Source organism: Vombatus ursinus, unplaced genomic scaffold, assembly GCF_900497805.2.
Source record: "Vombatus ursinus unplaced genomic scaffold, bare-nosed wombat genome assembly UNPS02014794.1, whole genome shotgun sequence".
Classification (NCBI taxonomy): Eukaryota; Metazoa; Chordata; class Mammalia; order Diprotodontia; family Vombatidae; genus Vombatus; species Vombatus ursinus.
The window spans coordinates 16,476,957-16,491,247 of NW_020954572.1; the positions used below are offsets into that span (position 1 = coordinate 16,476,957).

The following is a 14,291-nucleotide window of genomic DNA, read 5'->3' on the forward strand; positions in this document are numbered from 1 at the left end:
GAAGAAGAAATAGAAGAAGAGAAAGAGGAAGAAGAAATAGAAGAAGAGAAAGAGGAAGAAGAAATAGAAGAGGAAGAAGAAGAAGAAGAAGAAGAAGCCGCCTAATATAGGACAGAGAGGTCTGACCGTGTGTGAGAAATAATTCATTCTGACTCAGGAGAGAGGAAGTTAAAAGCCCAGTTTATTACACAGTTGCAACCACCTATAGGGCACACTGTACCAAAGCAAGACTTCATTATTTATCTCTAATCCTGGCCACAAAGTCCCTCCTCTGTTTCCTCATTGGCTGACTACTCCAGCGTATAACTTTCTAGTACACTTATTACACTTATACACGTCCTCCCTCCTTCTACATACATCACATGTTCAGAAAATGGCATCTTAGCCCTGCCCAGAGGTGGAGAAGTTAGTATTCATGAGCCTATTAAGCATGCACACTCTAAGCAAAGCTTAACCTTTGCCCTACTTACTGACTTCTAACAGCAAAACCCGATAAGACTGGCTTTATCCCGTTTTACTCAGTTACTTTTCTAGTGATTGTTTCAATTTTATGGAAACGTACATTTTCGTTACATCTCTCACATGGAATCAGGAAAATCCAGGTTCAAGTTTTGCTTCTGATGCATTCTAACAGTGATATTTGGGCAGATAAATTAACCTCTCTGGGCCTTAGTTACCTCATCTTTAAAACAGGAATGATAATGACAGCATCTATCTCACAGAGTTGTTTTATGAATCAAATAAGTAGGTATATGCAGCTAAAAGTTTTTGCAAACTTTAAAGCACTATATAGATGTCAAGCATCACTCACTCATTCCCCTTGCTGAGTGTATGTGTGGGGGGGGCGGGGTGGAGAGGGCACTGGTGGAATTTTATTACTCTTTGTTTCCCATTGCCACTTCCAGTCATTCCACCATTCAGTAACCTCTCCTCCACTGAGGTTCATGCTATCCATATCTATTACCACATCAAAATCCTGGTAGCTGCTGTCTACAGACCTCTAGGTCTTTCCTCAATGAGTTCTGTACCTGGTTTATAATTTTTCTCTTTTCCCCAACTCCCAGAAGGCATCTACATACATACTGACAATTCTTCAAATACCCTAACCCAGGCCTGCACAACATATAACCTGTGGGCCCCTTGCAGCCTGCCAAAGGATTTAATGTAGGGTTGCCACTGCACACTCTCCTGTTTGTCACATGACCCGTAGAAACCAACCATCCTCATTCTTTCTCTGGTCTAGCCTATCTGCAGCAGAGGAAGTTTAGCCTATTTTAATTTTGGCCCCTACCTACTGCCAAGTTGTGCAGGTCTGCCCTAACCCTTCAGTTCTTCAACTTACCTCACTTCCAGTGACCTACTCTTCCATCCCAAATATGGGCATACTCTTGATCTTGCCATCACCCATAAATGTACCACCTCTATATTCAAGAATCCCCAAATCCCCTTATCTAACCATTTTCTATTGGCTTTTCACCTCTCCTTCTGCCTTCCCTTACCAAACCATACTATTTGTCCACACTGTGATCCCCAATGCCTCAACCCCTCAGTTCTCTCCCAAGTCATCTCCCCCTGTACTAGCTGCTCTTTTCTTTTTCCCCATCTTGACTCCTTGGTGAACCATTTCAACTCGGCACTGTCCTTCTCTCTGGAATCCCTAGCCATCTTATCATTTCACCCATTGCACCCTGCTAAGTTTTAGCCATGAATCACTCCCACTATTTGCCACCTTCACTCTTACACATGTGCTACTGAACAAAGGTTGAAAAAAATGACACCACCATTCGGATTGGGTCCACTACAAATTTATGTTACATAACCTCAACTGGGCCCTCACTGCTTCTAGGCAATCCTACTATATCTCCCTTATCAATTCACTACCCCACTCTCCACTAAGGTTCTTCCAAACCTCTTCATCCCTCAAATCTCCCATGGGTTCACCTCCCTCCACATTCTTAGCTGAGAATCTTGTCTCATATTTTATAGAAAAAATTGAAGCCATTCTCCATGAGCTCCCTCTTCTCCCCTTTTCCTCATCTCCTATAACTCATATGCCTGCTCCCACTGAAGAGGTTTACCTACAATTCCCAGAAAAACCTTAAAACTTTGAGATTCCTTGTAGACTCACTTATCTCTCTTTGACATCTTTCCTCCCCCGCCCCCAAAAAGAACCTGGCTTCAGTTTTGTTTACCGGTCCCAGGAAACCCTTAAAGTTTTAGAAACTGCCTTATTTCCCTTTAAAAGCCCTTTGAAAGCAAACTTCCCCTTCCAGCTCCATTCATTATCTATTCTCATTGTGTGTTCAAATCACTCAGACCTTCCAAACGGAAATTCTCATCTGGACCCTTTCCCAAACGGTCCACCTCCCTCATCAACTGGCTTTCCCATTGTTTTGCCTTCCTGGCCATTCCCACCCTTAATCCTAGCTAGGCCAGTGTTCCTTTCGCCCCAGCTTGCTGGCCACCCCCACCCAGATTTCCCTAGACCCCACCTCCCCTCACCTGCTTGGCCACTCCTTGGACCCCTCCTCCTGTCACTCCAAACTGGATGGCCCCTCCCTCAGTCTGTACTTAAGGCTCACCTTTCCCCCATTCTGATGCTGAGCTGTTCTCTAGCTTAGAAGCTGAGACCCCTTATGCCCACCTGTCCTCATGAGTGTCACGTGGCCTATCCACCCCAGCCCCAACTCAGACGCTGAGCTTTCCTCACGCTCAAAAGGTTAAGACTGCCTCACGCCGCACCTGACCACCTTAACCCCATTTAGATCACTGATGTTTGGGTTCCTTTGGAGTCTGGCCTATATGCTTATCTTTAATAAACTTTTTCTCTGGCTGGAAGAAGATCTGAGTTGAATCAGGCAGATCCGCATCGCAATCTGGGCTTTTTCCCACGATCTTGGGGTGCCTCTGTGCATCTAAGAGCACCCCAAACCCCCCCTTCACCACTATCTCTTCCTTTACCCCTGTGTCACATAATTAGGTGCCTTTACTCCTTACTAAGGCTAACCCCCCTCTAGCTGCTCAAGAGATCCTATTCCACCCTGTCTCCACCAACAGATGACTCCCTCTCTCATCACCATTCTGTCACTTATTTTCAATCTCTCTCCAGCTACTGGCTCCTTCCCTACTGCCTATAATCATACCTGTCTCTCCCATCCTGAAAAAACTCTTGCTGGATACTTCCATCCCCACTAAATATTGTCTTATATCTCTTGTACTCTTTGTGACTAAACTCCTTGAAAAAACCATCCAAAATAGGTGCCTTCCACTTGTCTTTCACTGTCTTCTTCACCCCTTACAATCAATCTGACCTTATCATGCCACTGAAACTGTACCCTCCAGAGTTACTAATGATCTCTTAGCTGTCAAAAACAATGGCTTTTTCTCAATTCTCAATCTCCTTGACTTCTCTGGAGCCCTTGACACTGTTGATTGCCCTTTTCTCCCTGAGACTCTCTTCTCTCTAGGTTTTTGGGACACCACTCTTTCCTGGTTTTCCTCCTACCTACCTGACTGTTCCTTCTCCATTTCCTTTGCAGGGTCCCTCAGGGTTCTATTCTGGGCCTTCTTCTCTTCCCCCTCTATACTACTTCATATGGAGGTCTCATCGACTTCCATTGATTCTCCAATCTACCTCTTCTGCCCCAATCTCTCTGCTGACCTCCAATTTTATATCTCCAGCCGTCTTTCACACATCTCAAACTGAACATTCAGTAGCCATTTTAAGTTTATCTGAGACCAAATTAATCTTTCCCCCTAAACCTTCATTGTCTCCTACCTATCTCTACTCCTGTAGAGGGCAACACCATCCTCTCAGGCTCAAAACCTAGGAATTATCCTGGATTCCTCAATATCTCTCACTCCCCCATACCCAAGATATTGCCAAGTCCTGCTGATTTTGCCTTTGCAACATCTCTTGAATATGCCTCCTTCTCTCCTCTGATAATGCCACAACTCATCTCACACCTGGACTATTGCAATAACCTGTTTATAGCTCTGCCTGCCTCAACTCTCTCCCCATTCCAGTTCATCTTCATTCAGCCATCAAAGTAATTTTCCTAAACCACAGATCTGACCATGTTACTCCCCCTATTCAATACCCCAGTGGCTCCCTATCATCTACAGGATCAAATACAAAATCCTCTGTTTGGCATTCAAAGCCCTTCATAACTTAGCTCCCTTTTACCTTTCCAGTTTTCTTTTACCTCACACCCCTCTCCCCCAAGTACTCTTCAATATAATGACATTGACTTCCGGGCTATCCCACAAACAAGACTGGAATGCTGTCCCCTCTTCATTTCTACCTACTGCCTTCTCTGGCTTCTTTTAAGTCCCAACCAATTTTTCCATCCCCTCTTAATGGAATTATTAATGCCTTTAATTATTAATTAATTAATATGCCTTCCCTCTGTTATTTCCTATAAATCCTATACATAGCTTGTTTGTACATTAATTGTTTGTCTCCTCCTTATTGTCTCCCCCATTAGGTTGTAAACTCCTGGCAGGTAGGGACTGTCTTTTGATTCTTTTTGTATTCCCAGCCTTTAGCACCATGCCTGGCACATAATAGAAGTTTAATAAATGTTTATGAACCGAATGGCTATTTAAAGGTAACCTAGACACTCCCTAAGACTAAACTGCCTCTACATCAGATCTTTATTGTTTTGGGGTGTTTCCACACTGGCAGTTCTCTATATAGATGAAATCATAGGTCTACATCAAAAATAATCTTTAAAAAAGAACATGTCAATATTTCCTAGCTGTGTTAAACCAAAATTAAAAAAAAAAATTTAATTGTCTGATGGGCACCTGGCCCTAACTAGGAGAGACAACACTGAGCTTTGTCGGCTGAAAACACCAAACAAAACAAAACAAAATCTTTTCTGGAGCCTCATCCTCTGATTTTTTGAAACATCAAAAATCTAGAGCTGAAAGGGGTCTCGGAGGACATCTACTTTAGCCACTCTTGAGGGTAAGTGATTTGTCCAAGGTCATTCAAGTAGTAAGCATCAGAGGAAGGGTGTTCTTTCCACTACACCATGTTGTCTCCTGGGCCTGCCTATTCAAAACCCAGCTACATTTTATTATTTACAATATCCTCCAGTCTCCATCAGAGCTGAACAGTTACTGCTAGAATAGTGAAAGCTAAGTAGCCATCAGAAATAAGTTATATCCTAAGAGCCACAGTGGGGCAGCTAGGTGACACAGTGGATAAGACACACCTAGAGTCAGGTTAACCTGAGTTCAAATATGACCTCAGACACTAGATGTGTGACCCTGAGCAAGTCACTTAACCCAAGTCACTGAACCCTGTTTGCCTCAGTTTCCTCACCTGTAAAATGAGCTAGAGAAGGAAACTGCAAACCACTTCAGTATCTTTGCCAAGAAAATCCCAAATGGGGTCATGAAGAATTGGACACCATTGAAAACCTGAACAACAACAAAGAGCAGCAGGACAAAACCCAATTTTTCATGCAATTTGCTTACTTCAGTACTTAAAAGGCATGTAATTGCCTTCAGTGTAGATACACCTACAAACTATATCCCCTCTACAACTCAGACCAAGAGGTCCTAGGGATGGAAAATTCATCACCCTGTGACTGATGTGAGAATGAGGCTCTCTGGCCTTAGCTGGTCCTCAAACCACCTCCAGTTCATCACTGGCCTGTATCTGTAATGCAGTTTGGATGGGGGAATGGGAGGGAAAAAGCATTTACAGGATGTAGTAGGCTCTATGCTAAGTGCTTTTTACAAACACTATCTCATTTGATCCTCACAACCACCCTGCCAGGTAAGTACTATTATTAACCCCATTTTTACAGTTTTACAGAGGAAACTGAGGCAAATAGAAATTAAGTGACTTGCCCAGGGTCACACAGCTCATAGGCGTCTGAGGTCTGATTTGAACTTAGGTCTTCTTGACTCAGGCCCACTGCTCTATCCATTGTGCCACAAACTTGGGGAAGGAAAATAAAGATGGATGCAAAAGAAGCCCAAAGGAAAAAAGAATTTTCAATCTGAAGGTTGAAATGGATATCAAAAAACACTCAAAGCCCCTTGAGAATAAGGGAAGCCAGATTTTTTATCATATTATTTCGCATTGAGACTAAGCTTGATACATCTGAAGCAGAGTTTCCCATGCTGGGATTCATGACCTTGTTTTGTAAAAATATTTTGATGACTATATTTCAATAATATTGGCTTCCTTTGTAAATCTATTCATACTTTTAATAATAATAGCTGGTTGGTTGGTTGTTGACCTTCATTCTCAAAGGCATTTGACACAGGCATACCATGCTAAACGGCCCTGTGCCAAGTGTCTCCCATGCCTCACAATCAATTCCAAAGTTCCTTAGAGAGACCTTGAGAGTATCCTCTTATTTCTCTTTCTGACCTCAGTGTAAGCACTTGTGTGAGTTAGGCAAATGTACTTTTGGCATGCGAACAACATGGCTGGCTCATTGGAGTTGCACTCTCTGACACAGAGTTTGAATGCTTGGCAGTTGAGCTCGAGAAAAGACCTCAGTGTCCAGAACCTTATCTTGCCAGGGGATCTTTAGAATCTTCCTAATTCAAACAGAATTCAATTGGAATTCAGTTGGAACAATTCAAGAGCAGCCATTCAGTTTCCTGGCATGGCACTGGTAGACTGTCCAGGTTTCACAGGCATACAACAATGAGGTTAGCACAAGAGTTCTGTAAATCTTCAGTTTGGTAGGCAGTCTAATACCTCTTCTCTCCCACACTTTTCTTTGGAGCCTCTCAAATACTGAGCTAGCTCTGGCAATTCGTGCATCAACCTCATCATCTATGTGTATATCCCTGGAAAGTATACTGTCAAGGTAAGTGACCTTTTCTATAGCATTCAAAATTTCTCCATTTGCTATAACTGATGGTTCCACAAACTGATGGTGTAGTATTGGCTGAGGGAGAATCTCTCTTTTCTTGGTGTTGATTGTTAGGCCAAAATTAACACAAGCAGCAGAGAACTGATCCCTACTTTGTTACATCTAAGCCTAAGGCTGCATTGAGTGCAAGTCATCTGCAAACAAAAAGTTAAGCACACCTCTCCTTCCACTTTAGTCTTGGCTTGTAGCCTTTTCAAGTTAAATAATTTACCATCAGTGCAGTAGCTGATCTTGAGCTGTTTTCATCCTCATTGAAGGCATCTAACAACATCGCTGAAAACATTATGCTAAAAAGCATGGGAGCAAGCACACAGCCCTGCTTCACTCCATTGGTGACTTGGTGACTAGGAAAGCTCAAAAGCATCAGCCATTATCCAGAACCCAGGCAAGTATACTGTCATGAAAATGACGTACAATAACGATAAACTTCTCTGGGCAACCAAATTTTACCATAATTTTCCACTGAGCAGCAAACACCATATCAATTGTTCCTTGGCCTTTCTGAAGCCACACTGGCTCTCAAGTAGAGACCATCTTCCAGATGAAGGAACAGCCTATTAAGGAGAACTCTGGCAAGAATCTTGCCAGCAATGACCAAGAGAGAGAGGACTCCCCCCAACTCGACTTTGATTATCACAAGATAACATTTCCCTTTTCTTTATAGAGATGGACAGTGGAGGCATCCTTGAACTCCTGGGGGACAATCTCCTCTTGCCATATTACCCAGAAAATTTCATTCAGCTTTTGTATGAACAGCATACCCCCTACCTTGTCAATCTCAGCTGTAATAGAGCTTTGCCACATAGCAACAGCCTAATGGCATTCAAAATGTCTTATTCAATTGGAAGTTTGGCTAGAGAGGGATTGACTTCAACCTGAGGTACATGGTCAAAGGCTTCAGCATTGATTGATGACCGTCTGTAGAGAGTGCTATGGAAGTGGTCAGACCATTTTTCCAGGATCATGTTTTATCGCTAATCAATGTGGCTCTATAAGCATTGAGTAGCTGAAATGCACCATAGGTCTTTAACCCATAAATATCCTTCAGGGCATCATAGAAGTGCTTTGGAATGTTACTGTCAGTATAAAACTGAATTTAATCTGCCTTCTTACTGAGCCAAGAATCCTACATCTCTCTAAGCTTCACGTGTCCTTTACTTTTGATGGAATTAAATGCTGCCTTCTTAGAGATGGATGAACCATCCTGCTGGTAAACCCTGTAGAGTTCTCATTTTTCATTTAATAGCTTCTAAATTTCCTCACCATTTTTGTCAAACCAGTCTTGATGTCTGCGAGTGTTCTAGTCCAGATGAGTAAATACAGTGCTGTACACCGAATCTCTGAAAGTTGCCCACTCATTTTTCTGTTCCACTGTTGCCCACAGTGTGTTGATTCAGTTTTCCCTCCAAATTAGCATCAAACTCTTCATGCTTGGAAAGCACTATAATCTGCTGACATTAAATCTTCTGGTAGTTGTCTTGCCTTGGGGTCACTGCTTTCGTTGAATTCAAATATTTAACTTGGAGAGGATAAGTCTGTGATCAGTCCAGCACTCTGCACCACACATCACCTTCATCACTCTCACATCCTGTCTGTCTGTCTCTTCTCCTTACAATGACATAGTCTATTAAATGCCTATGTTTGCTGAGAGGGCGCACCCACAAAGTTTTATTGCATTTAGGTAAACACAAAAACACAGTGTTAGTGATGAGAAGATCATGAGACAGAAAAAAGTAGTAAGGGACTATTGCTGTTGCTGTTTCCAATTCCATTCCTCCCAGGGACTTCCTACCTTGTCTGTTAGTCTGTGCCTACTCTGGCATTAAAGTCACCCAGAATTATAAACTTGTCCTCATTTGGCACATTGATGGTGGGGGCCTCCAGGTTTTCATAAATTTTTTTTTAACCTCAACAGGATTCATCATGTTAGGAGCACAAGTACTGATGATGGTGGTATGGCGCTTTCCCACAAGGGGCAATTTCATTGTCATGAGTCTGGCATTCATTTCTTTTGGGATTAGTTTTGATTGCAAAACCTACACCAGCCTCACAGTGCTCCTCATCACTTTGGCCACTCCAAAAAACATGTATCCAGGTCCAACTCTAGTTTCCAACCAAAGTCTTACTACTGTGAGGTAGTGAAAGTCTTATCCCCATTTGACAGATGAGGAAACTAAGGCTGACAGAGATTAAGTTATTTGTTCAGGGTCACATTACTAAGTATTTGAGGCAGAATTCGAACTCAGATCTTCCTGACTCCAAGTCCAGCACTCTTACCCACTGTGCCATCAAGCTTTTCTAAAACAAACCTAAACCAGTTTTTCCAAAGAAAGTGCCACTGCCCAAAATAAATTTCATAGTGATACCAACTGAAGGGCAATGTTTTGACCACATAAAGCTATTTAGGGGCAGCTGGGGTGCAGTGGATAGAGCACCGGCCCTGAAGTCAGGAGGACCTGAGTTCAAATCTGGCCTCAGACACTTGACACTTACTAGCTGTGTGACCCTGGGCAAGTCACTTAACCCCATTGCCTAGCTCCCCCCCCAAAAAAAACCTAAAGCTATTTAAATATGGATAGGATCATCACCCATTTTAAGGGTTGCAAACACCACTATGATTTAGTAGATTAGAAGGGCCTAAGGAGTTGCTTGAGGCACAGAGACTTAAAGTGTCTTGCTAGGGTACATAGGGCTGTTAGAGGTGAGATACAGTGAGAGGTCAGAGAATCTAGATCTGGAAGGTTTTTACAGAGATGTCACTGGTCCTCTTTGGGAACAAAGGATGAACAAAGATAATAATGACAACAATTCCAAACCCCTAATTTTGCAGGTGAGGAAACTGAGAAGTGAAGGGATTTGCCTAAGATTACACCAGGAGTAAACAAGGTTCAGTGGATCTAGTGCCAGCCGGGAGTCAAGACAATCTACATTCAAATCTGGCCTCAGACACTTACTAGCTGTGTGACCCTGGGCAAGTCATTTAACCCTGTTTGCCTCAGTTTCCTCATCTGTAAAATGAGCTGGAAAAGGAAATGGTAAACCACTCTAGTGTCTTTGCCACGAAAACTCCAAATGGAGTCACAAAGAGTCGGATATGACTGAAAAACAATTGAACACAAGATGACTTATAAAGTCCTTCCAGATCTAAAACATGGTGTATCAAATATTTCAAGGTTTCCTATTCCTTATCAAACAGAATTTCAAGGCTTGAAAACACTCCATATTTGGGCCTGCTTGTTCAGAGGAAACATTTAGAAAATTCTAGAGCTAAATAAAGCACTAAGAAAAATGTTTATAAATATGCCTTTTTTTCATTTCTTGCCCAACTACACCATTCTTTGGATTTCACCATCATGCATCCAGGATCCTCATCATCCTAAAATATGACATCAGACTTTTTACTCCCATGGTATCATTATCCTCCTCCCCTCTGACTGGACAGCGGAAGAAGGGTTCTTTCCCAATCCTCCTTTTGATGTCCAGGACAGCCATTTCTTCATTTCCTACCCAGTCACGCTCCTTTGGGTTTCTCCCTCCTGCCTCACTGCCCCACCCCTGGGTATTCCCCACCTCTCCCTTTTCTGCTTCCTTCTGTGCATCCTCTCCTCTCATTATTCAACTGTAAGCTCCTGGAGGGCAGGAGCTGTTTTTCATATTTGTATCCCTTCCTTGCTTCTCCCCCTCCCCCCAACTGCTCAGCCCAGTGCCTGGCACAGAGTAGGCCCTGAATACATGTTTATTGACTGATTGTTAAGATATATTCCCATTCCTGTCAGTTACATAAAGAAGATGGGCACAAAGCAGCCATTTGTCACCTGAATGCTGGGGCCTAGCCTGTTTTGGAGAGGCTTATAGCTGACATTCCAAAATTTCATTTTGGCCACGGCCATTCACGAAGATGACCAAGACAGAGAACCGTAAAGACCACCACGTAGTGGTTAGAGAGCTGGCCTTGGAGTCAGGAAGACCTGGGTTCAAGCCCTGCCTCCTACCAGTACTACTGTGTGACCCTGGGCAAGTCACTTAACATTCTCAGTCCCCCAGTCTCTCCACCATTATTTGTTACTGAGGAGTTGCTAGTGCACGCTGTGGAGGGAATGTCCGTACTGGGAGCTCCCCATTCTGATCAAATTAAAGATTTGGACTAAGGTGTAAGGAGTGCCTCACTGGAGTTCCTATGTCAACTAAATCTGAGAGTTTAACGTAGATTAGTTAAAAAAAAAAAAATGAAGGGATGAACGAGCATCCTTCTACACACAAAGCCCTCCCTCTCCTCCAAAACACAGGTTCCAAGATGGCGATCCAGAAGGCCAGGCCTCCGTCCTACCCAGGCCAGGGAGGAGAGAAAAGCTTCGGCTCACACCGCACGAGAAAAGCCAGCGGCAGCTTTCGGGTCTGGCTCCCACCGGCTCGGCCGCCCTACCAGGTACCTCAGAGCCTCGACGGCAGCTCTCAGACAGGTCCCGCCTTCCGAGGGCTCTGACTGGCTGGGGCCAGGCAGGAAGTCGCCTCCTGAGAGAGCGCTGGGGCTGTCAGTCAAATGATGGGGGGAGCCCTTGGGAGAGCTTTCCTGCACTATTTCTCTTCTCCAACTGTCAGGAACTGCTAGAACCTTCCCGTCCGCCCCAAGTTGCCAGTCTGGCGCGTTTGTGCCACTGCAGAGGGGGATGTGAGGGACTTGTTCCCTGCCCCCCTCTTCCCCTCCCACCCCACCCGCCCTCCATTTGTCCGACTTAAGTCTCTTCCCTCAGGAATTTAAAGTCTTATTGTTCTCACCCCTATTCATGGATTCAGGGGCTAGAACAGTTCAACGTGGAGTATTTTTGCATGTTTATTTTTGGATCATAGGAGCTAGAGTATGTACTTCACTAGGGCAACTTCCTCACCCCAGAGAAAGATCCCCATCCCTCCAAGGCTGGAAGTGTTCCCAGGTGCATGAAGTTGCCGGCTGGGTGAAACTAGCCTTGGCATGTTTGAATTCCAACATGCCAATAGTTAATTGATCAAAATTAGAAAAGACATAGCGACTGAGAATACTAGAACTCAACTATCCCTCCTTCCTCTTCCTTTAGTAGACCCAGTGCTTAGCACAATGCCTGGCACATAGGAGACATATAATAAATGATTGCCAACTTGACAAGGCCAAGAAAAGGAAAATTATTTGCCCAATATCCAACAGCTAGGCAGGGGTAGAACCTGGGTTTGTTTGTTTTTTTCTAATTTTTTTCTAATTTATTTATTTTGAGTTTTCAACATTCACTTCCATAAGATTTTGAGTTTTAAATTTTCTCCACCTTTCTCTCCTCCCACCTCCCCAAGACAGCATGGAATCTTATCTAGTTATATATTCTTTATTTATACATTCATATTAAACATTTTCACATTAGTCATAACGTAAAGAATTAAAACTAATGGGAGGGACCATGAGAAAGAAGAAACAAAACAAAACAACAAAGGAAAAGGAGAGCGAATAGTATGTTTCCATCTGCATTCAGACTCCAAAGTCCTTCCTCTGGATGAGGATAGCATTTTCCATCATGAGTTTTTTGGAGTTGTCTTAGATCCTTGCATTGCTGAGAGGAGCTAAGTCTATCAAAGTCAGTCATCACACAATGCGGCTGTTACTGTGTACAATGTTCTCCTGGTTCTGCTCATTTCACTCTGCATCAATTCATATAAGTCTTTCCAGGTTTTTCTGAAGTCTGCTTACTCACCATTTCTTATAGTACAATAGTATTCCATTATATTCACATATCACAACTTGTTCAGCCATTCCCCAATTAATGGGCATCCTCTCAATTTCCAATTCTTTGCCACCACAAAAAGAGCTGCTATAAATATTTTTGTACATGTGGGTCCTTTTTTTGATCTCTTTGGGATAGAGACCTAGAAGTGGTATTGCTGGGTCAAAGGGTATTCGCAGTTTTATAGCCCTTTGGGCATAGCTCCAAATTGCTCTCCAGAATGGTTGGATCAGTAGAACTTGTCTTGAAGTCAGTGTTCTTTCTTTTAATTTTATGTTAAGCTCAGGGTACGTTATGATGTTTTATCCTATTTGGGATAAATATGGGGCAGTACCCAACTTCCAAGTCTTCCTTCTATCAAATTCTGGACAAGATAGGGTCAAAGCCAGCCTTTCAAAGCCCAGAGTAGCTGCAGGGGCAGTCCTGTTCTCAGGTGGAGGGAATGGAGTGAAGCTAATGGCCAAAATAGAGTGGAATGTAGGCCAAATGACCAGGAAGAACAGATTACTAACCACAGACCTCTTTGCTGTTTAGTCATTTAAATCCTATCTGACACTTTGTGACCCCATTTGGGGTTTTTGTGGCAAAGATATTAGAATTGTTTGCCATTTCCTACTCTAGTTCATTTCACAGAAGAGATAACTGAGGCAAACAGAGTTAAATGACTTATCCAGGGTTACAAAGTAAGTGTCTAAGACTGGATTTGAACTCAGGTTTTTGTGACTCCAGGCCCAACACTCTATCCACTGCACCACAAAACTCTAAAGAATGCCAAAGTTTAGGAGACAAGCAGAGGAAAAACAGGAAACACAATCAGAACCAGGTAGGTATGTGTCACAGAAACCAAGAAAAGAATGAGTTTCAAGAAAGGGTTGGTCATCAATCTCAAGATTGGGGAGACCTAAATGTATTTATAGTTAGAAAGGAAGTAGCTACTACAGTGAGAGCTAGCTCTCATATTTCATGCTATTTTCTGTCTTGCTTGAGAGTCAGCAGAAATAGGAGAAAAATTGCCCCTCCATTGAAGATGGTTGAGGAAAGTTGTATCATTAGGTGGTAAGCCTGGTTTCAGTTCAGCAAAAAGGACGGCTAGTGGAAAAATGGAAGGGTAGAGATGGATTGCTCATAACAGAACAGTGATTCCTAAAGGCCTAATGGAAAGTGTTGGGAAGGGGAGGAAGAGACCAGAATGAAGCAACCTGAGTTGGATAAGGATTGAGAGGACACGGGAAATAAAGGAAGTTATACCTGTGGCAGTGATTGTGTTTAACAAGGATGAAGGAGGCAAGATGCTGGGAGGACGGGATGGCTATAGGTATGTAGACGGTGGTGGTGGGGTAGGGGTTGGGAATGCTCAGTTATCATGATGGAGAAATTTATAGAACAAGCTTGCTCCAAAATTCCCATCGGAATGATGATTTTTCAGGGTGTTGATGGGCTTCCATAAATTGTCTCCTGAGGTGCTAGACTAGACCCAAGGGTGTGCTAGAACCAATTCAAACTGGCTCAAGAGAGGATTGTTGGATTTTGACTGTATTTATTTACACCTGGGACATCGCTACAAATCAGGGTTTGATTTTTTCTTTTGTTGATTGTCTAAAGTAATGGAGAAAATGTTAATAATGCATATTAAACTTAA

At 43.0% G+C, this 14,291-nt stretch overlaps 1 protein-coding gene across 1 annotated transcript in view; it reads right to left on the reverse strand.

Annotated features, from left to right (window-relative positions):
* LOC114048775 (normal mucosa of esophagus-specific gene 1 protein-like) overlaps positions 1–139 on the reverse strand; it is a 10,701-nt gene extending 10,562 nt beyond the window's left edge. The window contains exon 1 of the mRNA XM_027869866.1: positions 127–139. The gene's annotated coding sequence lies outside the window, so the exon portion shown is untranslated. The remainder of the gene's footprint in view (positions 1–126) is intronic.
* Between the last annotated feature and the right edge of the window lie 14,152 nt (positions 140–14,291).